General features: G+C 44.7%; 1 long non-coding RNA gene across 2 annotated transcripts in view; it reads left to right on the plus strand.

The window, feature by feature from the left end:
* The window catches only part of LOC149361371 (uncharacterized), a 46,680-nt gene extending 45,232 nt beyond the window's left edge, over positions 1–1,448 (plus strand). For both annotated transcript variants that reach the window (XR_016288952.1, XR_016288954.1), the window contains exon 5: positions 628–1,448. This is a non-coding gene — a long non-coding RNA (uncharacterized LOC149361371). The remainder of the gene's footprint in view (positions 1–627) is intronic.
* The last annotated feature ends 5,971 nt before the right edge of the window (positions 1,449–7,419 follow it).

Raw genomic sequence — 7,419 nt, forward strand, 5'->3', positions numbered from 1 at the left:
AAGTGCGCGAGTTCTCTTGGTCAGGCGAATCTTTTACGGATGGGTCGGAGAGGGCGAAGAAGTCTCCTACGTCGGATATTTCGTCGAGGGAAGCAATCGTCGTTCCACTGCGAACCTGCCGGTATTCTTGGATGAAGTTAGTCAGCAGTACTTCGGCTTTTCCATTGCGGAAATGTGCGATTACTCTTGCGATGCCGATTCCTCGGTGGAGAAGCTACTGCATGCTCCCTTCGATAAGGCTTCAGTCTTAATCGCTTCCCTGGCGCCTACGGTGACGATGACGCTTGAGCGGGGTGTAACAGGATGGCCTCGTCTGTGGAAGGTGTGATCAGCTTGGATCGCAGGTCGATGATCACCTGACGCTTTTTAAGGAAATCCATGCCCAAGATCACTTCGCGGGAACATTGCCGTAGCACCACCAAGGTCGTGGGACAGGTATGTCCCTTGAGGGTCACTCGCGCTGTGCATCGTCGTCATGAATTAATAAGGCGGCCTCTGCCGTGCGAATTTACGGGCCGTCCCTAGCGGTCCTTTCTTTCCTCAGCTCCGCAGCGAATAGTTCATTCATCTCTGCAGCGGTGGTAGCATAGAAAACGTATCGCCTACTGATCCCAGAAATTGTTACAGGTACTACGTCGTCAACGATAACAGGAGCACTGCCCCGTCACCGCAGTATGCCGGTCTGCTACGCCCACTGACTGGCTCCCGGAAACCTCGGGTCGTTACGTCACCGAAAGGCAGCTACAAAAGGGACCCAGAAGCGTCGACTACCGCATTCACTCTGCAGCGGTGGTAGCATAGAAAACGTATCGCCTACTGATCCCAGAAATTGTTACAGGTTAGTCTCCATTTTTCATTCAGTTTTTAAATGGCTGCCACTGCTGCTGAGTGAAGGGTGTTTTTTTTTTCTGCACGATGGATACTTGTTTCTCATGTAAAGTTTCACTGACTGATGACGAGGTTTTCCTAACATGTGCAGAATGTAAATCTTGTTACCACATTGGCACCTGCTCTGGTGTTGCCGAAAATGCCTGCAAGAAAATGTCGCAGGCCACGAAGAAAGCTTGGAAATGTCCAACCTGTAAAGCGACAAAATCTCGTTGCAGCAGCACTGAGGCAACAGTAGACCTTGCCCAAGAAATTGCAGAGATTCGCCGCATGCTTGCAGAAGTTTTCACAATCAAAGAGAAACTGGAAACACTCGAGACTATAAAAACAACTGTGGATGACATTGAGAAATCCGTAGAATTGATGTCAACAAAATATGATGAAGTCATAGCACGTATGGAAAAACAAAGTGCACACATATCCGGTCTTGAAAAGCGTGTGGAAAAGCTCGAGACAAAGTTAAAAGAAGGGAAAATCGAACAGCTGAAAAGGGAAGTCAACAACCTTGAACAATATTCAAGGCGACAAAACCTTGAAATCCACGGTTTGCAGAAGCATAACAGCGAAAACCTTCTAGAAAAGCTGAACCTTTTGGCTAATGATCTCGACCTTCCGCCGCTTTCCGAGAAGCAATACACCGCCTTCCTACAAGAAAGGACGAAAATAATGCTGACAAGGCAGCTCCAGTGCTTGCACGTTTTGTTTCACGCGTGGTCAGGGACAAATGGCTTGCAAAAAAGAAAGAACTAAGGGATGCAGATTCGAAAATCTTTTTGAATGAAAACCTGACAGCCCATAACAAAAAGCTACTGTGGCTCATGAAAACTAAAGCTACCGAAAAGGAATACAAGTTTGCCTGGGTGAAAAATGGAAAACTGTTCGTGCGGCGCAACGCGCGTGATAAGATTATCAACATTACAACCATTGAAGACTTGGAGCTGATACGATAACCCATGACCAAAATGCACTTTAACAGATGGCCATTTAGAAATGATGGCTTGCTTTTCAGATCTGGATCATCCTCCAACTTTAGGCTATCACAGCACAGATTCTTTCAGGCGTTGCAAAGCTCAGAATAGCTCTAGTTTTTCCTTGTTTCATTTAAACGCTCAAAGTCTAAGAAATAAGAAAGAACCTGTTGATTTACTTTTAGAAACTTTTCGTCATGAATTTGATCTCTTGGCATTTACCGAAACCTGGTTCTCAAATGAACACGACGTCTTTAATTTTGAAGGTTACAAATCTACATGAGTATTTCGAACAAAAAAACGTGGCGGAGGCGTTACGATATACACAAAAAACAATCTTAACTTTAATGTCATCGCAGAATATACTGCTATAAATTCTAGTTATGAAACGATCATGATAGGATGTGTCAACACAATATTTGTTATCATGTACCGGCCTCCCAATGGAACCGTAGGTGTGTTTTTGGATTTTCTTGAAAATGTATTAGAATACTGTGCAGACATTGGCAAGCATGTTGTTTTATGTGGAGACTTAAATATTGATTTTGCCTCTCCTCAGCCTAACAAACAAAAGCTTGAAGATATCCTCCTTTGCTTCGGATGTGAAAACCTGATTCATATACCGACTAGAGTAACAGAAATATCTGCGTCCTTACTGGACCTGTGTTTTGCAAATTATGATATGAATGACCTAGAAGCTGGAGTGTTATTATATGAAATAAGTGATCACCTACCAATATTTTTATTTCTGAAGCACATTAAAATTAGGGAACCTCATAAAAACACCTCTAAAACCATAAAATATAGGAATTTTTGTGCAGAGAAAGTAGCACTTTTTCAGAACTTACTGGCAGAAACAAGCTGGGAACAAGTATATTCTTCAGCCGATCCTGTTCTAGCGTATGATATCTTTGTCAGCGAAGTTAAAAAGCAATACGAACTTGCATTTCCTGTCGATGAATTTCGAAAAACAAAAAAGGCAAGGAAACCCTGGATAAACGCTGCCCTTGTTAGAAGAATAAAGAAACGTGACAAGATGTTCGCACTATTTATCAAAACCAGGGATCCAAATACTCTTACTCAGTTCAAAAAATTCAGAAAAAAACTTAATTCTGATATCAAACGTTCGCGAGCCATGTATTACGAAAGCAAGTTCACTGAGATTTATAACAATCCCAAAAAAGTTTGGACCACCGTAAATAATTTGATGTCTAAGGGTGAGAGAAGGGACCTTACCGAATTGACAATTGAAGGTGTGCCTTGCACAGGGACCCCGCTGGCAAACAAATTTAATGATCACTTTTTAGCTGCTGGGGCTCCCAATCCCAACATAGACAATAATATTCAGCATAAAACACACATGAAATCAATATTCAGGGACTCGATTTTCCTGGTTCCTACAACTTCAGAAGAAATTTCTGCCATTATACGACAGCTAAGTAATAGTAAATCTTCTGGAATAGATGATCTCAGGGTCCAACCCATAAAATCAGTAGCACAGCATGTCAGCAGTCCGCTTTCTCACATATGTAATTTAATCCTTTCTACTGGGGTGTTCCCTCATGAGCTAAAGATTGCGAAAGTGTCAGTAATTTTTAAAGGGGGAAACGAAAACGACTTAAACAATTACCGACCAATATCGGTTTTGCCAGTCTTTTCAAAAATTATGGAGCAGGTTATTTACATTCGCTTAATAAATTTTTGCAAACAAGAAGGTATAATTGCAGAACAACAATATGGCTTTCAGAAAGACAAGTCCACTGAAAAAGCGTTACTTAATACTAAAGATAAAATAATAAGCAACTTTGAGCAAAAATATCATACAATAGGACTTTTCCTTGACTTGAAGAAAGCGTTTGATTCCATCAAACACAATATATTGTTGCAAAAGTTATACAACTATGGAATCAGAGGAATCGCATTTGACTTAATAAAAAGTTACTTAGATAGTCGACAACAATACGTGCAGATAAACCAAGCAAAATCAGGTCTAGGAACTATAAAATACGGGGTCCAACAAGGCTCCATCTTAGGGCCCTTACTGTTTTTGTTTTATATTAATGACATTATCGATATTCCACTTACACCAGATATAATCCTGTATGCAGACGATAATAATGTATTTTTTTCTGGAACAGACTTAGAAATGCTTGAAAGGCAAACAAACAGCAGTCAAAACAACCTATCACAATGGCTTAACATTAATCAATTAGCCTTGAACACTAATAAAACAAAGTACATTATTTTCCGTCCCAGAAATAAAGCCATCAGTAGAGAACCTATTATACAATTTCGTGGGGAACACCTACAACGAGTAAACTCTCACAAATTTCTGGGGGTTATTTTTCAAGAAAATTTGAGCTGGTCTTTGCACATAGAAAAAATACGAAAAGATATTTCCAGACCAATCGGAATTATCTTTAAAGTAAAAAGCTTACTACCAATGTGGTTAAAAAAACAGTTGCATTATAGTCTAGTTTTTTCTCGTTTGCAATATTGTATTCTTGTATGGGGAACTACGACAAAAACAAACATGGAAAACCTGCTTATACTAAAAAACGAGTCACACGATTAATAGAAAACTCTCCATATAGAGCCCCCTCAGCCCCACTTTTCGAAAAACATCAGATATTAACTATCACGGATATCATGAACAAAAGAGTAGCTTTGAAAATATATGATCAAATAAAAATGGACCCGGCTGGGTTCTCGCAAACTTTCTTCTTTAGAGGCCACGACCATAACCTTCGGCATATTACCTGTACAAAAGAACTAGTCCGTACGAACTACGGTACACAAACGCTAAAGTATCGAATCGCTGATCTTCTAAATAAGTACCCGGGTATTATAGAAACCATTCACGACAGTCGTTTCATCAAAGCATTTAGCAAAAAGCTAACCCATTTCTTTTTGTGACATAGCAATGGCTTACTTTTTCTGCACATATCTGCCCTATAAAAAAGAAAATCCATGTTTCTATTAGAAAAGAAAACCTTACTTTGTCCGGCTTAGTTAAGCTCTTCATGCCTTTTGTTATGTTCAGGGACACCGATATTTGTATTTTATGTGCAATTCTGTGTAACAATGTTTGACTGACGAATATACTTTTTGCAGTATTTCTTAATTGTGTGCCTTAAATGAATATGTGCTGTTTTTCTTGTTTTTCTTTTTTTATGTTTTCGTGTATAATGTTATATGCAATGTCTCTTTGGTGTTACGGTCTGTTTTCTTTGGTTAAACCTGCCCACTGCTCAGTTGTCGAGTGTAAAGGGGGCGGACGCTTCGTCAGGCAACTTTTGATTGCCTTTTTGTTCGCCTCCTCGGCAACCAACTGTTGTTGAAATAAATCTGAACCTGAATCTGAATCTGAATCTCCGATTAATCGGCTCTTGTGTCTACTAGAGCGGTGACGTTCGGGCCGTCAATAACCACTAAGTCGGACGTCCTGGCTCTGGAGTTGCACGTCGTCCACGGCGTCGGGTCACGTCTTCGTCGGGTATATGAATTGTGGGTGTGGTGTGTGGTCGAAGCTTTTCTTGATGGCAGCGTCGTTTTTAAGGCGGTTCGCGTCGTGGTCGAGGATGTCGTATGCGGCGTCGGCGTAGTCTGTGCGGCGTCTTCATACGGTGTGGTCGCTGGAGCATTTTCGTTCTTTTCCTCGGCAAGCAACCTGACGTCCAAAGGTTTCTTTGTTTAGTTTCCCCTACGGGGGCTAGGCGACACTCCTCGGAGAGCCGTGGTGTAGGTGCGGCCCGGTGATGCTAAACGTGCGGTGGACGGCGACGGGGAGCGGGAAAGACGGCTTGACGACACGTACTCCGTTCTGCGCAGGTATTCGTCGATTTCCCGTGGTCGCTGGCCGGGGAGCGGTCGTGGGGTGTCGATGGCGAAACCTCGAAGGCTGATGTGCCTGTACGGGTAGTGGCGAAGTATGTGCCCGGCATGGCCACAATGGAAACACAGTGGGCGGTTGTCGGGAGTCTTACACCGGTAGCATTTTCTAGTTCCTTTGCTTCGCTCCTAAAGTGGGCGGGCAGGAGCCAGGCGTTGCCATTCTTGTAGAGCTGGTGCCCTTCGATGAGGGCTTCGGGGGTATCGTCGGGGTGCAGGACTGCGTAGTGCGGCTGCATTGGCCATGGCCTCAGCTGCCATTGGTGTCGTCCGTGAAAGGGAGCCAAGTGCATGCTGTACTTCTTCGCGGACGATTTCCTCAAGGGTCGCTACTTCAGGCTGGTTCGAAGATGGTAGCAGGCGACGCAGTTCTTCCCGTACAATTTCCCGAATAGCAACCCCCAGGAAGCTTCCAAATGCTCTGAGATCCGAGAGGGCAGTCGAGGTCAATTGAGGCTGTCGAGGAAAATGAAGGGCTGATGCTTTCAGGTTTTTATCAATTGCGCCTGCTTCACCTGTGAATACTGTGATCGTCTTGGGTGGATTGCGGGTCAGATCGCCGAAAAGTTCATTTTTAGCACCACGCATTAAGAACTGCACCTTCTTCCCCTTCTTCATGTCAGGATCTACACATCGAAAAAGGCGCTTCCTGTATTGTACGCACGCGGTCACAGTCTTATTCGGGTGTTGGATGCGTTATTGTAGAAGCCTTGGCGAACTCCCGCTTGAATGATTTTCACGTCGCCAGGGAAGCTTCGTGGTTCTAGAACCAAATTCTGGCTGGTTTTTCCAGGGCAAAGAAAACGTGGCTTACTTTAGTCTGGGCAACCCAACTGTAGAACACAGCGACACGGTCGTACCGTTCCAGCCATTTTTCAGAATCCTCGGCCGGTGAAGTGCTAAATGTAGGCGGCAAAAGGGCTGGTGCAAAATAATGAGGGTTGGTATCGTTGCCATGGTTGCCGTCGGAATTAACGATTCCTTCTTTGCTCGCATACGGTCCGGCAGTAGTCGGTATTCAGGTGAACGCCGCTGGGGACGACGACTGCTTCGCACTTCGCCTTCGGTTCGGGCGGCTTCTGCTGCTTTCTAGAAATCTTCTTCAAGACGAAACGGGCTGCTTTGGCGGCTCCTAGAGGTTGATGGTAACAGGGTCATCCGTCAGCGCCGCCACCAGATGAGTCAGGCGAACAGGAAAACAGCGAGAATCGCTTTTAAACGAAACTCTTTTTTTTAAACGTCTTTATTTCTGCATTAAGTAGGCCGATACCTTGCGGCAGAACTAAGGTGCTTCATGGAGGTTGGGGTGGGGGAGTGGTTAAGGGTGGGGGTGAGGATGGGGGTGGAGGTGAAGGTCGGAGTGCGGGCGGGGGACCGGTGTCCGCTTCTTCCTCGAGGTAGTGTCGTCCCGAGGTCGGCTCCGCGAAGTGATGGCCTGGCCCTTCATCTTCCTTGAAGTAGGAAAGAAAAGTTCGCCAGAGCCGGAGTGCGTCTGATGGCCCGATGTGCGATGGCGGATCGACCCATTCCTGCAGGGTTCCAGGTCGAAGCCCGCCCAGGGACTTGAGTGCTCTCTCCCGTACTGCGTCAAAGGTAGGGAAGCTCCACAGGAGATGTTCGGCCGTGCCTCTGGCAGGGCACTTCGGGCACTTCGGGCACTGAGGAGTCGGGT

Source organism: Amblyomma mixtum, chromosome 2 (genome assembly GCF_055824585.1).
Source record: "Amblyomma mixtum isolate Tamu chromosome 2, ASM5582458v1, whole genome shotgun sequence".
Lineage (NCBI taxonomy): Eukaryota > Metazoa > Arthropoda > Arachnida > Ixodida > Ixodidae > Amblyomma > Amblyomma mixtum.